The 19,654-nt window shown below is 52.8% G+C and overlaps 1 protein-coding gene across 1 annotated transcript in view; it reads right to left on the reverse strand.

Moving 5' to 3' along the window:
- Window positions 1–19,654, reverse strand: part of MMP17 (matrix metallopeptidase 17) — a 68,766-nt gene that overhangs the window by 48,905 nt on the left and 207 nt on the right. The gene's annotated exons all lie outside the window — the stretch shown is intronic.

Raw genomic sequence — 19,654 nt, forward strand, 5'->3', positions numbered from 1 at the left:
GGGAAATTAAGACATGTTCCAAGGTAACATCAGATTTTGCCAGTAGTGCTAATGAAACCACAGCTGGCATTAAACTGATAGTGATTTTGGGTGCCGACAACAGTTTAAATTGGTGCAACAACACAGTGGCAAAACATTTGGAGCTGATAGTGTCAAACGAAGTGCAGGCAGCGCTTCATCTGAATGACCACCTGGATGATGAGCTTCCTCCAAATCCCTCCCACAGACAAACCCAGTGCATTTGCTAATGTCGGTAAGGGGGAATGCTCTGGGTCACCCCCGGCACTGCCTGCGCCAGCCTGCTCCATGAAGGGCCCAATCCAGCCTCGTGCAGGCAGGCTCCTGCCAGTGGCTTGTGTTTTGAACTGCTGCAGGCAGGGCTGGGCAGGCTCTGCCCCTACCCGCTGGCTCCTTCCTGCCCCCATTCCCAAAAACCAAAGGGTCGGCCACTCGCTAAGCACATCCCAAACCACGGTCCCTGTCCTTCCAGCCCCGTTTATGCATGACTACGAGGCATTGCTGCAGGCTGGATTAACTCCCATTTTTGAAGCCCTCTGAGCTCGTCAGATGAAGGTCCCACGGCCGTGGCACGCGTCACCCTCCACTCCTCCCCACGCTTTCATCTGGCTTGGGAGCGCTGGGATCCTCCTGGGAGCAAACAGCCTTTGCAAAGGGGCTTTATCTTTGCTTGCAGGAAACCCTGAAGGTTCAGAAGGCAGCAAGGGAAATCTGTGCTGTCAACATCAAAGCCGCGGTAATTAAACAGGAGTTTCCTCTGTCCCAGGGAGGCGGTCGGCAGAGCAGTATTTGTGAGCAGGGACATGAGGTTATGTCCTACATGAGGGACTGCACACGCAGAAGGTGAAAACTCATCCCGCTCCACAGCACGCTGCACCAACCCCACGGCTGCGGCGGTGGGGTCACCAGGCTGCTGAGCCACATCCCGCTCCCACATACAAGTGCATCCTAAGGACCCTCACCCTGCTGTTCCAAGGTCATCCTCACCCTACAACTCAAAACTTATCCTTTCTTTGTTCAAAACTAAGAAAATCTTCCAGAAAGAAGGAGAAAAAAAAAAAAAAAGCGGCTTCTAAATCACCTCCCAGTCTGATGTGCAAAGCAGCATCAATCCGGGCTGTGCGCAGCCCTAGGAAAGGCCAGTCACTGCCTTTCCTGACACCCAAGAGCCTTTTCCATTGATTCACCTCTGTGGCTGGCATCCACTCCCTATATTTCTATTTGTTCCGGTGATGGGTTGCCAAGGTGTCAAAGTCAAATCATTTGAATTTCTCGCCTAGTGAAAGATACTCATGGTTCAAAATTACACCTTGACCCAGTTGGGTCATTTTGCAGCAATTATCACCAATTTCTTCGGTGGAAGATTGTAAGAGTTCAGAGGAGGAGAAAAAAAATTGCTTGTCCTTTCTTCACCTTGCATACAAATGAAAAACAAATGTGATCTTGTTGCTCTTGACATAACCGTGCTTTAAAGAGCTTCACAAACATCTATTTCCTCATTTGAGCTCACACAGAAGACATATTATCTCTTTTAAATATGCCTTCTCCTTGGCAGTGTGCAGCCTATCCCCTATCTTTAACATTTTAAGAAGCCGCCAAGTGGTTATTTGCAAAACTGACGTTAGGAGATGGATATAATCTATTTTAAACCTCAGCAAAATTGGCCAATTTCATGAGGTTTTAACATACGGCTGAATTAATCAAGTCACACGGATTATGAAATGTGAAACGCAGCCCCCTCAGCTCTCCACCCGCATGGGAGTGCTTTGGAAGAAACCCAACCATCTCACAGCACAGCGAGGAGAGAAAAAAAAAAAATAATAAAGAGAATGGTTTCCAACACACACCGGCTTCCCAAGCGGTGGTGCTCTCCCTAGCACAGCATCTCTGTCTTGCGAGACTTCTATCTCAGCTCACCTTTTTGGCATCGCCATGCTCTATTCCTTCAGTGGTGAAGCCCAGGGAAGCCAGGAGCGATGCCTTTGGGCTCTGCACCCTCCCAGCACTGCCTCTTCTGCAGTGGGGCCAGATCCAGCCCTTCCTCCCCTCTTCCCGGATGCTTTGGCTACCTCCTGCCTTTCCCTGCTGCCCTCTGCACGGGTATGGGCACCACAGGGTCCCCTCCCCAGGAAAGGAGCCCCGACGCTTGCTGGAAGCAGCTTCACCCTTTCAAGGGGAAATAAAGCCAGGAAAAGGCATTTCCTCCAACATTAAAATTCCAGACTCCTCTGTCCTACTTGATCTCATTTGCGAGGCCTTGCTATTCAGTTGCTTGGAGACTTTTGTTTATTGCCTTGTTTTTCTTTTGTTTTAAATGATTGAAGTTAGTGTTTTAACTGAGAACGAGGCCAAAAATATTGATTCCCAGGCAAAACTGCCTGGAGCTGGCCGCAGTTTCCATCTTTTGCTAAAGACACGTCCTACACGAAGCACAGTGCCCTGTGCAGGGACCGGTGGACACGGCATCACACACCAAATGCTCCTTCCAGTGTGGGTTGCTGGCTCGGGCTGGGGGACGTCAGTAGAGCAAAGCCGTGTTGTGCTGGTGTTAGTGAGGGAGTTGCTTGCTGGATCTGCATTTTTGCGTCTGTGCAAATTTCTTCAGCTGCCGCCCTCCATCAGGCTCCGTGTATGGGCAGACGGGCAGTGGCAGGCTGGTGATGGTCACCAGGAGTGCTCGGAAAGCTAATTCTCGTTCTATGTGCCACTGTGCAGCAACTCCGGATGCTTTACTCAAAGCTGAGGTTTTGCTCGGGATGGGGGACCCACACCAGGCAGCCCAGCCCCGGGCTTGTGCCGGCAAAACCCCAGTGGTGCCGGCTCCCACCCGGGCAGTTCAGCTGCTCCCGGGAGCAGCAGCAGGTCCCAGCCCTGGCTCGTCCCCCAGGCACAGGGTGACTTTGACTTCCCGGTGCTGACCTGCCCAGGCTGCTGGCTTGCTGCCTGTCCTCCTGCCCTACCATCGGCAGCAGGCGAAAGCTTCCCAGCATGTGCCCTGTCCCCTAGGACCCATACCGGCCAGCCCAGCACGGGTGCAGTGGGCAGCAGCAGCTCCTCAAAGCCAGGCAACTATTTTGTAAATTATTCAGTGCGGCAGCGGCTGCTGTGAGCGGAGGAAGCACAGGCAGGAGCAGGAACATGGCCCCCGACAGCATGGAGAGGGCTTGAACAACGGCTGCGTCACCTATGGGAGCTGCCAGATGCATCACCCAGGATGCTGGACCCATGGAGCAACTTGGAAAACAGGGTGGAGGTTTCCAGCAATGGCAGGAGAGCAGCAAGGGGACCCGGGCATGCACCAAGGGGGGTTTCCTCTCATGCCCCACCATCCCCTAGGCCCTTCTCCAACACAGCATGTTGTTTTTGAGGGCGCAGGCAGCAGCATCACTCCCACGGACATCTTCTCTCAGCTGCCTGCACTCAGAGGGGATTTTCAACAGCACCAAACACGGCGTGCACAGAGCTTAATTCAGTCCTCCCTCGCCCCCGGCACCCCAGGACAGGCAGCATCTCCCAGGCGCCGGCTGCTGTGCAAAGCTAGGGAAGGCAGGATGCGATTTGAATGCAAACACGCCGGGGACGAGAAGACAAATGGCTCCGGGGGAAATACGATGACCTGCCCTGCAATGTCAGGAAACATTTGTCAAATGGCAGAAGTCATTAGCTGTTTTGCCGCTCACCTATCGGGAATGTCACATCGCTGGTGACGGCTGGTTAATGCAGACCTGACAGGGCTTTTGCTGCCAGAGCCAAGGTCAGCTCCCTGCTTCGAGTGGCAACAGCCAGGTTTGCCCAGCACAGGCTTGGCCACTGGTCTGGGCACCCCTGGCTCTGCCCTTGCCTTGCTGATGGGCACAGCAAACCGAGCCGTGCCAGGGAAACCTGCCTGGCTTCTGGCATCCCTTTTGAAGTAACCCCCAGTGCTCATTTTTCTATAAAATCAGAAGATTTCAAAGCCTTTTGCTAAAGGTGGAAGACTACTGCAAGCCTATCGCAATGGGTGCGAAGCCAAAGACCTGAGCAGTAAAGGACTTTCTTAAAATCCATGAAAGGTCGACGCAAACCCCATCAAACCCTATGACCCATCCTTTTGGACAGCTTTAGGGAGCGTTGTGCTGAACTGTATTGAGCATAAGCATCCTCCGGGGAACGCCGCTTGCCTCCTACACACAGCAGAGCAGGAGCAAGCCACCAGTCACCAGCCTTATGTTTGAAGGAAGCAAAGCAGGTTTAGTTTGTGCAGCGGTTGAATTTTGCCTACCAGCAGACCTGCCCGGCTGCCGAGATCTGGCAGTGTGGAGCTGCCGGCTGCCTTGCCGCGCTGGTGCCTCTGGGCAGTCCACGGCATTTGGTTTTATGAGGGTGAAGGTGTGCTCAGCGAAAACGAAAAGTGAGAAGCTGTCAGGTGAAAACCACGCTTCTCCCTTCGTGAGCATGGAGGTGGGATGAGGATAGATTGAGAGCTAACACCAGGGCATGCAGATGGATTTATACAAATACTTAAACAAGAGCATATAGTCAGGCACTTAACATAATTTAATACATTGCAAATAACATCCCACCGTAACTCAACCACAGCACCAATTATTCTTCAGTGCTGCCATGAGACCGGCAGCCCCCCGAGCTCCCGAATTAGCAGCTCCGGCAGCAGGGAGATGGCCCGGCAGCGTGCAGGGGTCGGGCCCATGCTGCAGCGAAGCACTCTCACAAGAGGCTTTTGCTCTGCAATTGCCTTAGAATAAGGAGAAAGGAATTCAATTAAGTGCACCCATCACCTGGCAATGAAATGTTACTGTCAAGGGTCCTTCTGGGGAAGTCAGTGAGGCCTCCTCTCCTCTCTTAGTAAAAATTGCACAGATATCTGAACCAGCCAAAAAGGGTGGAGGGAGAGATGAAGGAGGTTAATCCAAATCCAGGTGTGACTAAGGGATGCTGAGACACAAAATGAATGAGCGAACTCATGCATTGGGCTGCCCTGCCAAGGTGAGCTTTAAATTTAGCATGACTGCATTAAGATGCGTTCAAGATAAGATGCATTTTCTGCATTACATCTGAAACGCGAAGGGGAGGTGGTACCCCCAAGAAGGGCAGCCGCGGCGGGGGGGACCTGGAGGGGTTCAGCAGCATCAGACCCCTGCTGAACCTCCTCCTCCAGTGGAAGATGGTGTCCGGCACCTCTGCGGCACATCAGGCCCCTGGATGCGTTTGCAGTATGCACATCCCTCACCCACCTCAGGCCCAAACTCGTCTTTCTACATAAAACAGCAACATGCACCTGGAAGCTCAAACAACACAGTGCTGGGAGGCTGTGAAATGAGGCAGTGAAAATGAGCAAGAGTTCGATTCCATAAAAGCTGCTAGCACCCCCTCATCAAAGAGGCCACTTATCTGCAATGCTACCTGCAGCAAAGGAATAAAGAATTGTGATGAAGTGAAGATGTGATTTCTTTTAGTGGGTCCTGAGCCTCCTTCTGCTGCTAAGACATCAACACAGGCACGCGTTGGTTGAGTCACCAAACCAACTTTTGCAGGCTTGCCTTTCTGGAGGGGCCCCTCCTGTGAAAGCGGCTTTAGGAGGAGAGTAGGAAGGGCTGCAAAACGCACGAGTGAGCAAAGCCACACAGCGTTACCTCCGCAGCCTCCGCAGCAGGGCACTGCTGTCAGCTGCCTTGATGGAGTGCTGCTTTCACACGGCGGCCCTCCTCCCAAACAACATTTTCTCTAGAATGGAGCTGCATGTTAAAAGTCAGTATATAAAAAATATTTAGGCCTTGCCTGATTGTAACACGCCTTCCCTCGAGCACCGAGGAAATTCTGAGCCTGGCTTTCTTGCTTTTGAATCCACAGCAGAGCAGGGCAGGTTCCTGCAAAGCCTCCCCCCTGTACCCCCAAACCCAGCCAGGGTCACAGCACTCCCCCCTCCGCCTAAAACGCTAGTACCGCTTTCAGCTGTGTCTGGTTTTCTTGTCCTGGACTCTGACGGTGTGGGGTTTTTGGGGTGCCCAGGCCTTCACTGGCACACATGGGTGGTGATGCCCAGGGATGCCTTGGGCACCCAATACCTGCCACAGGCATGGGTCACTGGCATCACAAGCACAGCGCACCAAAATCAAGAGTTAACGTTAAGAGTTAAATTCAAAACACAAGGAAACAGCACTAGCACAAGGCTGGAAATAGGAAAAGGCTGTCAGAGATGTGAGCCCCGGGACCAAGCCCCCCCGGGTGCTGTTTTGGTAGGGCAGGGGAGAGAAACAGGATTACCAGGAGACCCTGAGCAGGTGGAAAGGGTCTTCCAGCCATCGCTCCACCATACCGTGGCATTTTTTGGTCCTCCCCGTCCTGCCCAGAGCTGTCCCTGTGGGTAGAGACGGTGGTGCCGGGAAAGCCCTGCAAGAGCCTCTCGGCCACGGCTCATCGGTGCATGTCCGGCCGCGCGCGCTCTCCTTCCCCCTCCCTGGCGCAGGGCTGGCAGGGCACCAGGGAAATTAAGCAGGCGATTTCTAAAGCTGAGAGAAAAGCAGCCATCTGGGCCCTAACAGACAGATCGTTTAATGAACAAAGGGAATTTTCTAGAGAAGCTGGAGAAATACAACGGTCTGAATAAAAGAAGCGGTAACCCCTCCGATCCATCCAGAGGCTGCAGTAAGAGAGAAGCTTTCAGGGATTGCTGAATACCGGGGTAACGCCCCGTCCTGTCTAATTAAAGCTGAAGCAGGAGATGGGCTGAAGCAGTGGGAAGCAGGAAGGAGCAGGGTGGGCTGGGGGTGAAGTTCAAGGTTTTCTGTGTCACAAAGAGCCGGGGCAGCCGCCCACGACAGCGGGAGCAGCCACCCCGGCAGCCCCCTCTGCCTAGGCACCTACTTCTGCACCTGTGGGGATGGGATTTACATCATTCAGTCCCCTAGGAGACTTTATGTGCCCTCATCTTAACTCTCACCATATTCCCCTGCAGAAAGCACTACTCATGTGACAGACAGAAAACCCAGGCGACTATCCCAGGTCACAGCTCCAAAGTTCAGGGTACAAACCTGGCACCCTTGCCCTCACCTTGCACATCCACCACCAGCTACAGACACCTCCTCTCCTTTCTGCTCTTCCTCGTAGGAAAACCATCATCACTCCTAATTCAATTTGCGAGTACTTTCTCATCCCATCGTTTCGTGCTCTGCCACATTTCATAACCTTGTTTTGCATGCTCGCAGGCAGCGCTCCCCCTTCTCCTGGGGCTGGCGAGCAGGTCTCTTTTGAAGCTCTTCCAGGTTATTGAACTACTATGTTAATGCAGCTTGTTTCCCATCAGTTGAGGGCAGAGTGCCGGGGACATCATTTATTTTCCATGTTTATTTATGTCAGGAGAGTCCTTAAAGGATTTGTTTGCAGCTGCTTCGGTCGCTGCTCTTGCCGAGGTTACCTCCCACCCCGCCGCGTGCCAGCAAGTCAGGCCCAGGGAGACTGGAGTCCACCAGCTTTCTTCAGCTGTTTTGATGCTGTGGAAACAACTAATTTCCTTTATGCTTCTTAATGAGGAACAGAACCACCCTTTTTTCTGGCTAATAGGCCCTTATGCCCCTTGAATGTAAGGCAAGCTGGGAACCAGCAGTGATCCCTCAGTCAAACACCCCTATTTCTGCACAGTCCCCAAAGAAGGGCCGGTTCTGGTCATCTCCTTTTCGGATGGCTTGAGCATGTCCCATCTGGACTTTGATGATGTGATCACAGCAGAAAGCAATGTTGCTCCCATGGTGTGTGGCCTTCCCCAGGAATGAGCTCCTTCTCCAGGACGATGTGGATGGAGACCTGTAAGCCCTTGAAAAATGGAGGTATTGGCATTATCTCAACAGAGCAATTCCCTCTGCCCCTCTCATCCTCGTGGAGGAACTGACTGGGTGCATCCTTTACTCCACCTCCCACTGCCTTTATTAGTATTATTTCACCAGGCTCAGTCATGGCTGCAGGCGGTCACTTTTTTTTTTGCTATAAACAATATATGCCCAATTTGCAAACTGAGATGACCTCCTCTGCACCAGCCCCTGCTCAGGGCTCCACACCAGCCCTGGTTCATCACCCACAGACGATGGCCAGACCCTGCACCCTTCCCCAGGTGGTCCAAGCCGGCACATCACCCACTCCCAGCGGCTACCCAGCAACTTCCAGCTCTTTGGAGCATCCCGAGGTGATGTGCTGGGGAGCTGGCTGCCAATTAATTTTCTCTTTAGGGTTCAAGGCTACCCTGGCTGAGGAGAGCGTGCCATATCAATTTCCTCTGTTGTCCTCACAACCATCCGAGCAAGGAAATATTTGTTATTTTGTGACAGATCCCTGTGGAGGCCGCTCAGGCATCCTACCCACTTGCACAGCAGAGCTGGCAATTTTGCCAGAAACTCTGCTTTAAAGGGTTTTGCAACGTTAATTGAATTTCTGCAGTTGTATCTCTTGGCTCTGAGTAAGATCCGAGCCTCTCTGAGCATGTGAGGAAGGGCTCAGCTCCTCGTCCCCGTTCAAACCTGGCTCTGAACAAGCCTGGCTCCCAAGACTGAGTTCCCTGTACACAAAATCAGAAATACAATATTGTCCCTCACTGAAAGGAAATGAATTCAGGACTGTCAGGGTTCAGACACGGTATGGGTCTAGATAACCTAGAGGCTGAGAGATGATCCCAGAGCTACAAAAAAAGCAGATGTCCTTGCCCGGAGAATCGATTCCTCTAAATAGACAAGCAAAAATAAGTATCTGTGATCACCCAGACAGGCATGATACAGGAGGGACACCGAGTCACCCCAAGGATTCCGGATGAATTCGTCGCAAAGCTTCCACAACTCTGGCTCCCTTTTGCCTCCGACGACGCGCAGCCCCTGCCTCGGGCTGGCGCCGATGACCTCTGCCAACATGGCTGGGCTTTTGTAGGCACTGCTTTCCAGGAAAGCATGGAAGGAAAAGGAGCTGCCAAGCCTGCGAAATGCAGGAGGAGACACGTTGGTTTTAATAGTTAAAATTCTTTAGAAATTTAAAACAGAGGCTGTTTTTTCAGGAACAGGATATTAATAAATGAGATAGGAGAGAAATGTGGAGAAGATAAGGAGAACTTTAACTCAGGGAAGCTGTGGGACTGGGGCTTCCTGAGCAGCAGAGCTATATCCACTGCCTGAGCTGTTCCCGCGGTGGAGGTGGGAGATGGGCACGCAGTTCACCAGGGTCCCACAGGGCTGGGAAACCAGAACAGAGGATGGAAAACAGACCGACGGTGCCGGGCTGGCATTTCCTACACAGCATAGCACGATTTCTGCCAGCTATTACAAAGGGGCCTGGAAGCAAGGCGATTGGCGGTGTCAGAAGATGCTTGGCACCAGCAGGTTTGCTCCAGGGCAGTTATTAATCATCGCCCTTTGCGGCCGGAGCTGCCCGAGTGCGACGGAGGGGTGGTGCTGGGCTGCGAAGGCAAGAGCCAGCATGTTGGCACTGCGGTCCCATGGGGACGTTCACTCGCTGACATTTTCAGGAGGTGGCCGAAGCGGCGTAACGCCTTCCCGAGGAGAGCGGCAGAGCTGCCGCAGACGGGCGATGGTGGGTCTGTGCCTGCTCTGCGGCCACGGGAAATACTCGGCGGGCTCAGCACCGTGGTATGCTACTTCAAGAAGAAAGTCAAAGTTTGTGCAGCTGTTGATAAAGGTATTTGCTACAGGGTAAATGGCAATCACTGCAGAATAAGAGCAAGGAGGCGCAGAAGGCACTTGGCAAACTTTATTCACTTAAAGCATGGACTACTGTCGCCACAGAGAGATTTAGTGACCAAAGGTCTGTACCAAGGGGCAGGATTTGAATGCTGGGAGCCCCTGCATCCCAGTCTAAGTTAATACCATTTCTCTCACCCTCTATTAATAATGGCAATAAAAAAAGGCACTCGGGCAGCAGCCCGGAGGGCTGGGCACGGCGCAGACCCGGGGGGAGAGCCCAGCACTCCACCCCGCTCCCACAGGTGAGTTTCCAGCCTCCGCACCCAGCCCAGCACCAACATATTTTCTCGGATATTTTCCCAGTTTCCACAAGAGGGCACCGGCACGACACCGACGGGGACGCAGCGGTGTCCCCGAGCAGCGCCCGCCCGGCCCCGGGGGCTGCGCGGCCCCTTCCCGCCACCCACGGCCCCACCGCGGCAGGAGCCGGGGCACGCCGGAGGCGCAGGGACGGGATCTCGCCCTGGGGTTTCGTCTGCAGAAGAAAAGCGGTTGATGTACATCTCCCAGGAGAGCTCCCTGCAAAGGCTGGGAGCGGGGAGATCTCAGCGCGGGAGCCCTGGCTCACCAAGACGTTTGCTATTGCAGAAAGAAAAAAAGAGGCGATTTTCTGGAACAGCTCTGCTAACGCCGAGGGGCCGTGGGGAGGTGAACGGGCCTTCCCCAGCGGGTGCGGAGGGGCACCCACCATCACCCATCTCCAACCTCTGCATCCCCGCGCGCAGCCCAGGCAGGGAGCGTGAACCCTCAGGAGCCGCTCCTCTGGGGAAACGGCTTTGTCCGCAGGGCGCTGTTGGGCCCCTGGCAAACCCTGATGCAGGGAAAGACCTAGCTGGAAAGAGATAGACCAGTGAAAGTAAACCCCCCAGTAACAGAAGCATGGATGTAAAGAGCATGGTCCAGCTCAGCAGATGGGCTTTGCAGAGCAGATCCATGGGGCACACTCCTACCCCAGCCCGGGGTCAGCCCAGACCTGGCAGTGTCCAGAAGGCAGAAGTCACTCCAGGGCATCACCTGGGAGAGCTGCATCCCGCAGCTGCAGCCAGGGCAGGCCCAGCTCCTCTTCTTCAATGCCTCTGGCTCCCAGCAGCATCACGAGTGGCGACAGGACTCAGCGCTGCCAGGACACTGCCGAGGTGCAGGCTAACCACATGCAAACTGCCACCGGCGCCTACACAGCAGCGTTCGCGTTCATACCACAACTCTGAGCGAATACATCAAGAGCTTCTTCCTTCACTACGCGACTCCGCACTGCCACAGTTTGATGGGGAACAAAGCAGCTCTTAAGAGCCGAATGCTGCCAAGTGCTGATCCAGCAGCCACCTCTCACGTGGAGCCCCTTGAGCTGTACCTAACCTCAGGGAGCTGCACCTAACCTCAGGGAGCTGCAGCGATGGTCAAAGGACGGAACCCCACGAAAGCCACCCAACTCCAGACGGGACCGGACACCCTTCACGAAGGGAAGCCTTTGACTATTAGAGACCTGGTGCTCGGAGCTCAGGTCACCTTTCAGTGAGCGATGCGGTTGCTTGATCAACAACTACATCTCGTGCCTCAGAGCCCGGTAGATCAGGGACTTGGTGCTCTGGGTTTTAGGCAGTGAAAGAGAATTTTAGTATCTTCGTGGGTGAGTTTTTTAAGCCAGGTGAGCTCGTAGAAGACTACTCAAATCACTGTTGCCCTGTTCACCGCCCATATGGGACTCTGGAGCGTGACAGCTGATTTCCTCTAGATTATCTTGATCTTGCTGGACACTGAGTGAGTGTGTACCAAAGCATGAGGTGTATTAGAAATGCCAAAACAGCAACAGATTGTCTGACAGGGCTGTCATTCTGTCATGAAATACGACATGCATCCAGCCCGGGAGGAAGAACCGGATTGCTGTACACTTCAGTGCCGGCTGAGGCCGTGCAAGATTATTTCTCATTTCGGAGTCTCATTGATCAGGCCTGGAGGATACATTTCTGCAGCATAAACAAAATGTGGCAAAAGTCCCAAACCACCTACCTCTCTTTAGCTGCGCCTTTATATAGAACACGTTGCCATTTCACAGGCACGTCTATGAGGGATTTCCCTTTTGTGAACCCAATTTCCTCTAGCTTTTGAACAAAAATGCATCTCTGACATGAAGGATGCAAAGGCAGAGACAGCATGGCTTGGTACAGAGCAACGGGGAATTTGCCGAGCAGCCAGAAAATGGAGAACAAACAAGAAAAATAAAAGCCAATTTAATGCAGAGAATTTATCAAAGGAGCAAAGATGCTTCTTGAGCAGCATCACTGACTGCCCTGCTGTTGGCAGATGTGCCGGAGGGACACTATGAGCATGAAAAAGGAACAGCAACGACAAAGTAAACACAAGTAACAAGGTGGGAACAAGCCTACGGGCTGGTGGGAGCTCCCCATGCTCCCCACCACGTGCCTTGGCAAAGGCACAGCCTCAACCAAGCACCAGCTAGGACATAACTAATGTTGAGTGGATGTAATATCTCTGGAGGACATCCCACACGGTGGGCTCAAGAAAAACAGAAGAGACTGCTTCGTTTTTCTCTTGCTCAGTCATAAACAAGACCTGACATCCTTTCCCAAAGGCTGAATTCATCAACCTCAGAGCTTACAGGTAATTAGATCTGGAGTCGTGGTGGGATTGTCTCTAGCAGTCATGGTATCATTTTGCTCCTTGTGCTTTCCCTGGGATCCTATAACCAAACTTCCCAGGAACTACAGTAAGACAAAAGGAGCATTTTCTTGTGTTATACCCTTCAGCAAAGGAGACCTCCAAGTTTTTGGTAATTATAGGCCTTTGAGAAGGCACTGCCTCCAGGGTGGCTGTGGAGGAGCCCAGCAGAGCCACCCAGCAGCTCAGGGCATCAGGAATCACAGCTTCGACTTCGAAGGAAACATGAAAAATCCATCTCCTGAGATGTACTTCAGCCACAGTATCAGCAGCAGTACTTCTGCATGTGACAACATCTCACTGAGAAAAGCAAATCTTCATGAAGGGTTGACTGATAGATAGACAGTCAAAGCCTGAGAACAAGCAGTATAGCCTACAACTCGCAATATTTTGGAAAGTCTACAGCGGCCAATCAAGTGCCCGCTTCCTCAGATGAGTGTTTCCAGGGATCAAAACAAAAGGGATCCCATGGGAACCCCTTCCTCGCACACCAGTCTTTTCCATCTTTTTATCCCATTCAGGTCCCCTCCAGGGTTCAGCTGCTCACTTGGTCCCAACACCGCTCTCAGATCTGCTTTCTCAACCTCAAAAAAGCCTTGGACAGTGAGATCCCCAAAGTCTGGCAACTGCCTGTGAAGCTTCCTTTTGATGTCTTGGTAGTCTGTCATCTCCAGCAAGGGGCATTTGGTGGGAAGTGGAAAAATCCAGAGCCAGGCGGTTTGGGATGGGAGCCCTGGGGAAGCTGTATGGGGGTTAAATGCCCCCACCGTGGTATAGGGCAGGTAACCTCCGCAAATGAAGACAAACTTGTGGATGAAGCAGTCCAGACCTCTTATCTCCCACTTGTATTTTGGATGAGGAACCTTTTGTCCTGCATCCTTAAAGAAGGACGTGTGTAGCGGGCCGTGTAGGACACACTTGAATTGCAGAGCAAACCCAGGTAACGGCAGTGCCTGGGCTGTCGGGTGATCTTCAGCAGCTGGGAGCTGAACCACAGGAGATGCCAGCTGGGATTTGTTAAATGACAAGATGATATAGTCCAAACATGTCCATCACCTTCAAGCAAGGACCCTGTGACACAGGTAAAATTGCTTTTGTTCACCCAAAAGATCAATATTGTCAGGATGAAAGAATATGTCAGCCAGTGTGAAGAACTCTGCCTGACCACTGACAGTCAACAGGCAGAAACTCCCTTTTGAAAAAATAGTACAAAAAAAAATATTCCTGAATATACTGCCACTTTCCAAATCACCGTATTCAGACCGTTCTCACCAGGAGCTGTAGATCATCTCCAGATTTCTTAGAAGAACGATTTTCTGTGCACACAGTTTATTCTGATGCAGGAAATTCCTCAGATTTAATCGGGTTCTTTTCTATTAAATCATCATGGCTAATCAAACTGCCAGAGTCCCATCTGAAGACCACACTCCTCTGTTGGCATTTACTCCATGTCAGTCACGGCAGGACTTTCCTCTGAACAAACCCGTTGTCAAAGGCAGTTTCTCATTATGCTCATCTAAAACTCTCCGGACCTTCAGCAGCTTCTTCCCCTCGCCCCCACACATCTGCTTTGTTTTGCACTGGATTTAACTTTGCATATGTGGTTTGGTGTGGGTTTTTTTAATATAACATCAAATCTCTTAATTCTCTGACCCAGAAATCAGAGACAATCCTCATAAAAATCTGGGACAAAGAAGACGCAGCTGCATGCATGCAGCAGCAAGAGCTTCCGAAACTCCCAAATCTACCCATTTAAAGTGATTTTGATTAAAGAAAGCATTTTGAGAACTGTTGCTGTCAGATCTCAGGTTATTTTGAAAGCAAATCCTTGGCTTTCAAGTGCAGCTCTACTCTGAACAAGACACTTTAAAGAGCGATGATGCGGTGGCCCAGGTTCACCATCAGCCGGCAATTCGCACCTGAGATGCGAGGGCTTTTCCCTCCCACGTTGTCACCTCCACAAGGCCAGCTAGGACCTGAGACCCACGCAGTGTACACGCCTGTTCCTACAGCATCCAGAAATAAAGGTTCCCTCAGCCGCAGCATGACCTTTCCCGGAGCCACACAGCCCATTGCTGCAGCACTTTTGCCAATGAGTAAATAATGAGAAATTAGCACGCGGCCCCGGTGATGAGTCAGAGCGAGCCGCCGCTGGCACTAATGAACCCGCAGGGACAAAACAGGGTGTCAGAAACATCCAAGCCCCTCGGTTTCATGACTATGTCACCCATGTCACCCCCGTGTCCTCGGTGGGGCAGACGCGTGTGGTCCCACCAGTGAGTCACACCCAGACACCAAACTAGGAGAGCCCCGTCCGATGCCAGGCAGGGGATGGGAGCACGCTGCGTTTCACGTTGCCTCCTTGCAAGTTTAATTTAATGAGGGAGAATAATGAAACATCGCAGGCTGAGTCAGGTAGGCGCACGCAGGCAGCGACCTCCCTTGTGAGAGCCCCAGGAGTTTTTAGGGGCAGAAGGAGGGCACAGAGGTACAGCTCCACCGCACGCTGCCACCAGGGATGGCGGGGTCCAGCTGGGGGGTTCCTGCCAGCCAGAAGCTGCTTCTACCCCCCAACACTTCGCTGCAGCGCCCAAGGATGAAGAGCGAAGCCAAGGTGGGAGCTCACCCGCTCCATCCCCGGCATCAACCATGGGGAAGCCCCCAGTGACAGCAGGGTTTCACCCACCTGCTCTGAACCCTTCCTGAAGGCAGAGTCTCATTAAAGCGGGTAATTTAGCTTAACTGCCCTGGGTAACTCACACGGCTGAGCCCACAATAGCAGCCAAGCACAGGAGGAAATTGCATTACTGTATCTGGAGGTCTGGGGTGCTCAAATCTGAAAGGGAAGTAGCGGTTCAAACCAGCCAGGGCTTTAATATCAGATTAAATGCTTTCACAGGAGCCTGTCTATTTGAAAGCTTCTAGCCAGCCTTTTCTCAAGCTAATTTAGTTTGCATTGTGCTTTGGCTTCAGGAGGTACCTTAAAATGTAACCAGCAGCACTTTATTTTTTTTTTTTAACATGGTAGCTTAACTTTCTTGGAGGGAATTCATGGACCTGGGATGGCCACTGCTCCATATGGGAAGGGAATGGAGTGCTTTAATGGCAGAGGGGCCGAGCAAAGCTCCTCTCTCCAATGCCGTTGGCCTGAATGCATTATTGTTTAGTGAATCTATTGATTCTGAATAGATTTATTCTGAAAGACTTGCCATTTTAGAAGACTGCATGAAGCTCCAACTGGGATTATCAATTTTTAAGTTTCCCCATTAGCAGAAACAGAAGGTTACGAGCCTGGTTGTTTCCCCTGATAGAGGGAAGAGCCTATTTCCATACAAGGATTTTACTTTAAGAGGGCTGATTATCCCAAGCCTTGAACCAGGAGGTAAGCCATGTCTCAGGGACACTGTGCCCAACCCCAGGTGCCTAAATGCAGCAATTTAGGAGAGTTCCTGGCTGATCCCAGGGCAGGTGGGAGCGGGAGGGCGGCTGGACTGGGATGTGCAGCTGCAGGTGGGCATCTGGCAGCGAGAGCAGCAGGATGCTCCTACCCTCCTGCACGCAGGAAAAGCACCCCAGAACCAGCAAGGAGCCCGTTCCCCAGGCGTGGGCCGGCTTCTGCTTTGAAATTTGGCACCTGGGAGACGCGGGGCACAGACTTGGAGGAGACTGCTGCTCCTCCTGCCCCTCGGCTCCCTGATGTGGGGACACAGAGGAATCTCTGTCTGTCCCCCCGGCCCACCGCAGCCAGCCGGGGGGGCACAGCGTCCCAGGGCTCCGTGCCACCCCGGCTCTCCCCACAAGCGCATCCTTGTCATTCAAATGAGAAGCTGCCACAAAGGCGAGGGCCCTGCCCTGAACAAAGAGCCGCTTGGGACGGCGGCAGAGGGGGATGCGGGTCCGTGGTCTCCACTGATGAATGCAAATGCCTCCATCCTCTGGGAGCAGCTTCTCTGGGAACAACACAGACGGGCTTTGTCAGCGGGAGGCCGAGAGAGGCATTGCTCATACGCAAGCCCCCAGGAATGCCCAGCAAGCCCCAGCTGGAGAAACGCCTGGGGGGCATGCACAGACCTTCCCTGTCACCCTTGACCACGCAGTCAAGAAAAAGCAGCTCAGAGTCTTTTTTTTGCACCCACGCTCTCGCAACCAAACTAAAACTTTCCTGGCACTCCTGCATCCCTCGGCCACTGACGCCAGGGCCCACGTCCACAAGGGATGATCTCAGTGATGCCACCACCACCTCCCGTCCTGCAACCCCAGCGCCAGGGCAAAGCATCTCCCTCGGGGCCAAGCTTGCTCAGCGCTGGGCATCAGTCCATCCCCAAGCCACAGCTTTTGCCCGGCGCCCAGTGTCCCACCGCACAGCTGCCGTACCCGCAGCGGGCAGTAACGCAGCCCAGCGGGCAGGAGCTGCCTGCTTAACAGCCAGCTCCTTTACAACCCAGCAGGTCTCCAGGTCAGCACCTTCAGTGTACAAACTCCACCACGCCGGCTCTTCTGAAAAATAAGACTTGAAGCTAGACCTCCCTTCAGACCTGGTTCAAAGCCCAGCGAAGTGAGAGCTCTTATTACTCGGTTACTACTAACATATATAAAGTTTTTGCTGCTTGCACCCCTGAGACGCTCAAGCCCAACAGCCATAAAAAGATGCAATTTGTGAACGCTGGGCACTGCGGTGAGGAGGGGGTGGGGGGTTACTGTACAGGCAGCAGTGCAAAATGCAAAGTAGTAAATCTCAAAAGCAACGTACTAAAATTCAAGGGAAACACTCAAGTCAAGCTCTGTTCCATCTGCTATTTTATGCTCTCTTTGTTAGAACAGCTAATGGAGAACAATAAAAACATTAATAATCAAGCTAGATTTATAAACTGGGCAGGATATTCCACTAGTAATGAAATCTGGAGAATCATTCAATATTATATGGCTTTGGGCAGCACTCTAACAAGAACTGCCTTTGAATTATAGCCCTCTTTCGTTTTGCTGAACTTTAATTTGGCCCAGCATCACTGTTTCATTTAAAACAAACCTATAGCAAGACTGGCGCGGAGGACGCAGCTCAGAGGCGCAGTTCTGCTCGGTGCTGAAAGCCTCTCGGCTGCAAGGGAGGAGTATTTGGGATGTAAAAGCTCTGTTGACATTGTGCTCTATTTACTGCAGAGAATTGCTGGATATAATTTTCAAAGGTTAGTGGAGCTTTCTATTGCCATGGTTTCATGCTTCCTAGTTTTCAAATATTTGGTTGAAATGCATCACAGATCTTTAATTTCTTAGTTGCTTCATAAAGTGGATGTCAAATAATTCTTCTTAAAGCTCTCACTTCCCACACAGTGGTATTTTCCTGACAAACACCTCTGAAAATACCTGGCATTTTTTGCTCCCTGCTGCTCATTAGAGGGCATAAGCACAAACCTGCTTTACAATCAACCCCTTCGTAATCCCCCCAGCGCCGTCTGGAGCCAGAGAGATGTATTTGCCCCAGCAAGCACGCCCACCAGAGGGGAGAAATCGCCCAGACACCCATCTGACATCATCTTCTCTGTACTTCCCAGCCCAAATAGAGCTTGGTCTTAACGTAGGACTCTGTAATCCCCTTCTCCTGCAGTTCCCTTCTGCACTGTTATCACCATCCCCGGCACCTTTTGCTTTGCGAGACTGCCACAGCTCTTCAGCATGGTTTTGAGCTACGGCTCAAATCCAGTCCAGGACAAAAACCCAGTACCTTAATGCCTGAAAGTTGTCTGCAATAACTAATAAGCCCCCTCGAGTATTAACATTTAACCTGTAAAAGCTGAGTGCGGCATGTATGGTAGCAAGGGTAAAAGCAGGTCAAAGACGAAGTTTGAGTCAAATTGATTGGGGCAGAATACACCAATTCGTGTGCTGTTTGCATGAAATATTAATTCCAGCTTTAACATTTGGTTATAGAGGAAAGCAAATGCACCATAATGATGCAGATGTACCTTATTTTCCCCACATTTTGTATTCCACTAGGAACCAACGGGGAACAATATGCTTTGTCCTTCCCGGCAGGTGTTTGAGCAGGAGCCTGCGAGCCGGAGCACGCGCTTGGCGGCCGAGCCTCGGCGGCGGCAGCAGCGTCCTGGCGCACTGCCTGTGTGAGCCCCGCTCATTAGATAACCCTGCCGCGCTGCAAATCCTCCCTCCCTCCCTCCTTCACAGCAGCACACAGGCAGCGTTTTGAAATTCGCTGAATTTCTGGGAATTTCTGCACACTGGTGGGTCCAGCCCCAGGACTGCTCACCCACGCCCAGCCACAGCCAGCTTTCCGACACCCAGGTTTGACGTAGTCGTGGGGCTTCTCTGAGCTACGGCTGGTATCAGCTACAAGAAACTTTTCCGCCTCCAGGAGGAAAGCCTCCATCTCTCCCCTCTCAGAGGGGATGGCGTGAAGCTGTACAGACCTGCTGGCGCCATGACCTGGCAGGGACATGACCTAAGCCCTCACTGCCTGCTAAAACCTGTCACCTCCCTGCAAACCAAGCAGGCACCTGTGAGCGGAGAAGCAGGACCACATGGATGCCCACGCTGTGCAGACAACTGCAATGAAGTCAACCCTCTGCCTCCCGCCGGTGCAGACCAGCCCCTAATGCGTCCCTGAGCGTGCCCCAGTCCTCAGGGATCGCTCTTACTCCAAACGTGCCATTTTAGCCTGCTTGCTGGCAGGAGTTTGTGTGGCTCCGCCGCAGGCAGAGAGCCCTTGAGAGAGGCCAGCCCTTTCTCAGCGCCTGAGAAATCACCATTCATGTGTGAACACTGGTGGGGCCGTCACCCCGTGGATGCTGGGCTGGGGGAAAGTTGGACCACCGTACTGGGGTGCAGAGGGACACAGAGTGCGGGGGAGGCACCATGCACTGGGTGCGGGGGGTGTGCAATGGTTGCAAGGGGATGCACTGTACAGCGGGTGCAAGGGAAGGGGGACACTGGCTTCAACAGGGCTCCGTGCAGTGGGTGTGGGGCAGGGAGCACTGGGTGCAGGGGGGGTAAATGGACCCTTCCGTGGGCGCGGGGGGGCACCAGGTGCAACGAGAGGCACCACGTAGAGTGCTGGGGGGGGGGGGCGCACCGGGTGTAAAGGGGCACCGAGCAGCGGGTGCAAGCTGGAGGGCAGGGGCTGCAAAGGGGGGCACCGAGCAGCGGGGCGCTCCGGGGAGCGCTTCCAGCCGCCGCAGCTCGCCCGGCGCCGCGGGGGCCGGCGATGCCCGGAGGTG

This window comes from Gymnogyps californianus, chromosome 16 (assembly GCF_018139145.2).
Source record: "Gymnogyps californianus isolate 813 chromosome 16, ASM1813914v2, whole genome shotgun sequence".
Lineage (NCBI taxonomy): Eukaryota > Metazoa > Chordata > Aves > Accipitriformes > Cathartidae > Gymnogyps > Gymnogyps californianus.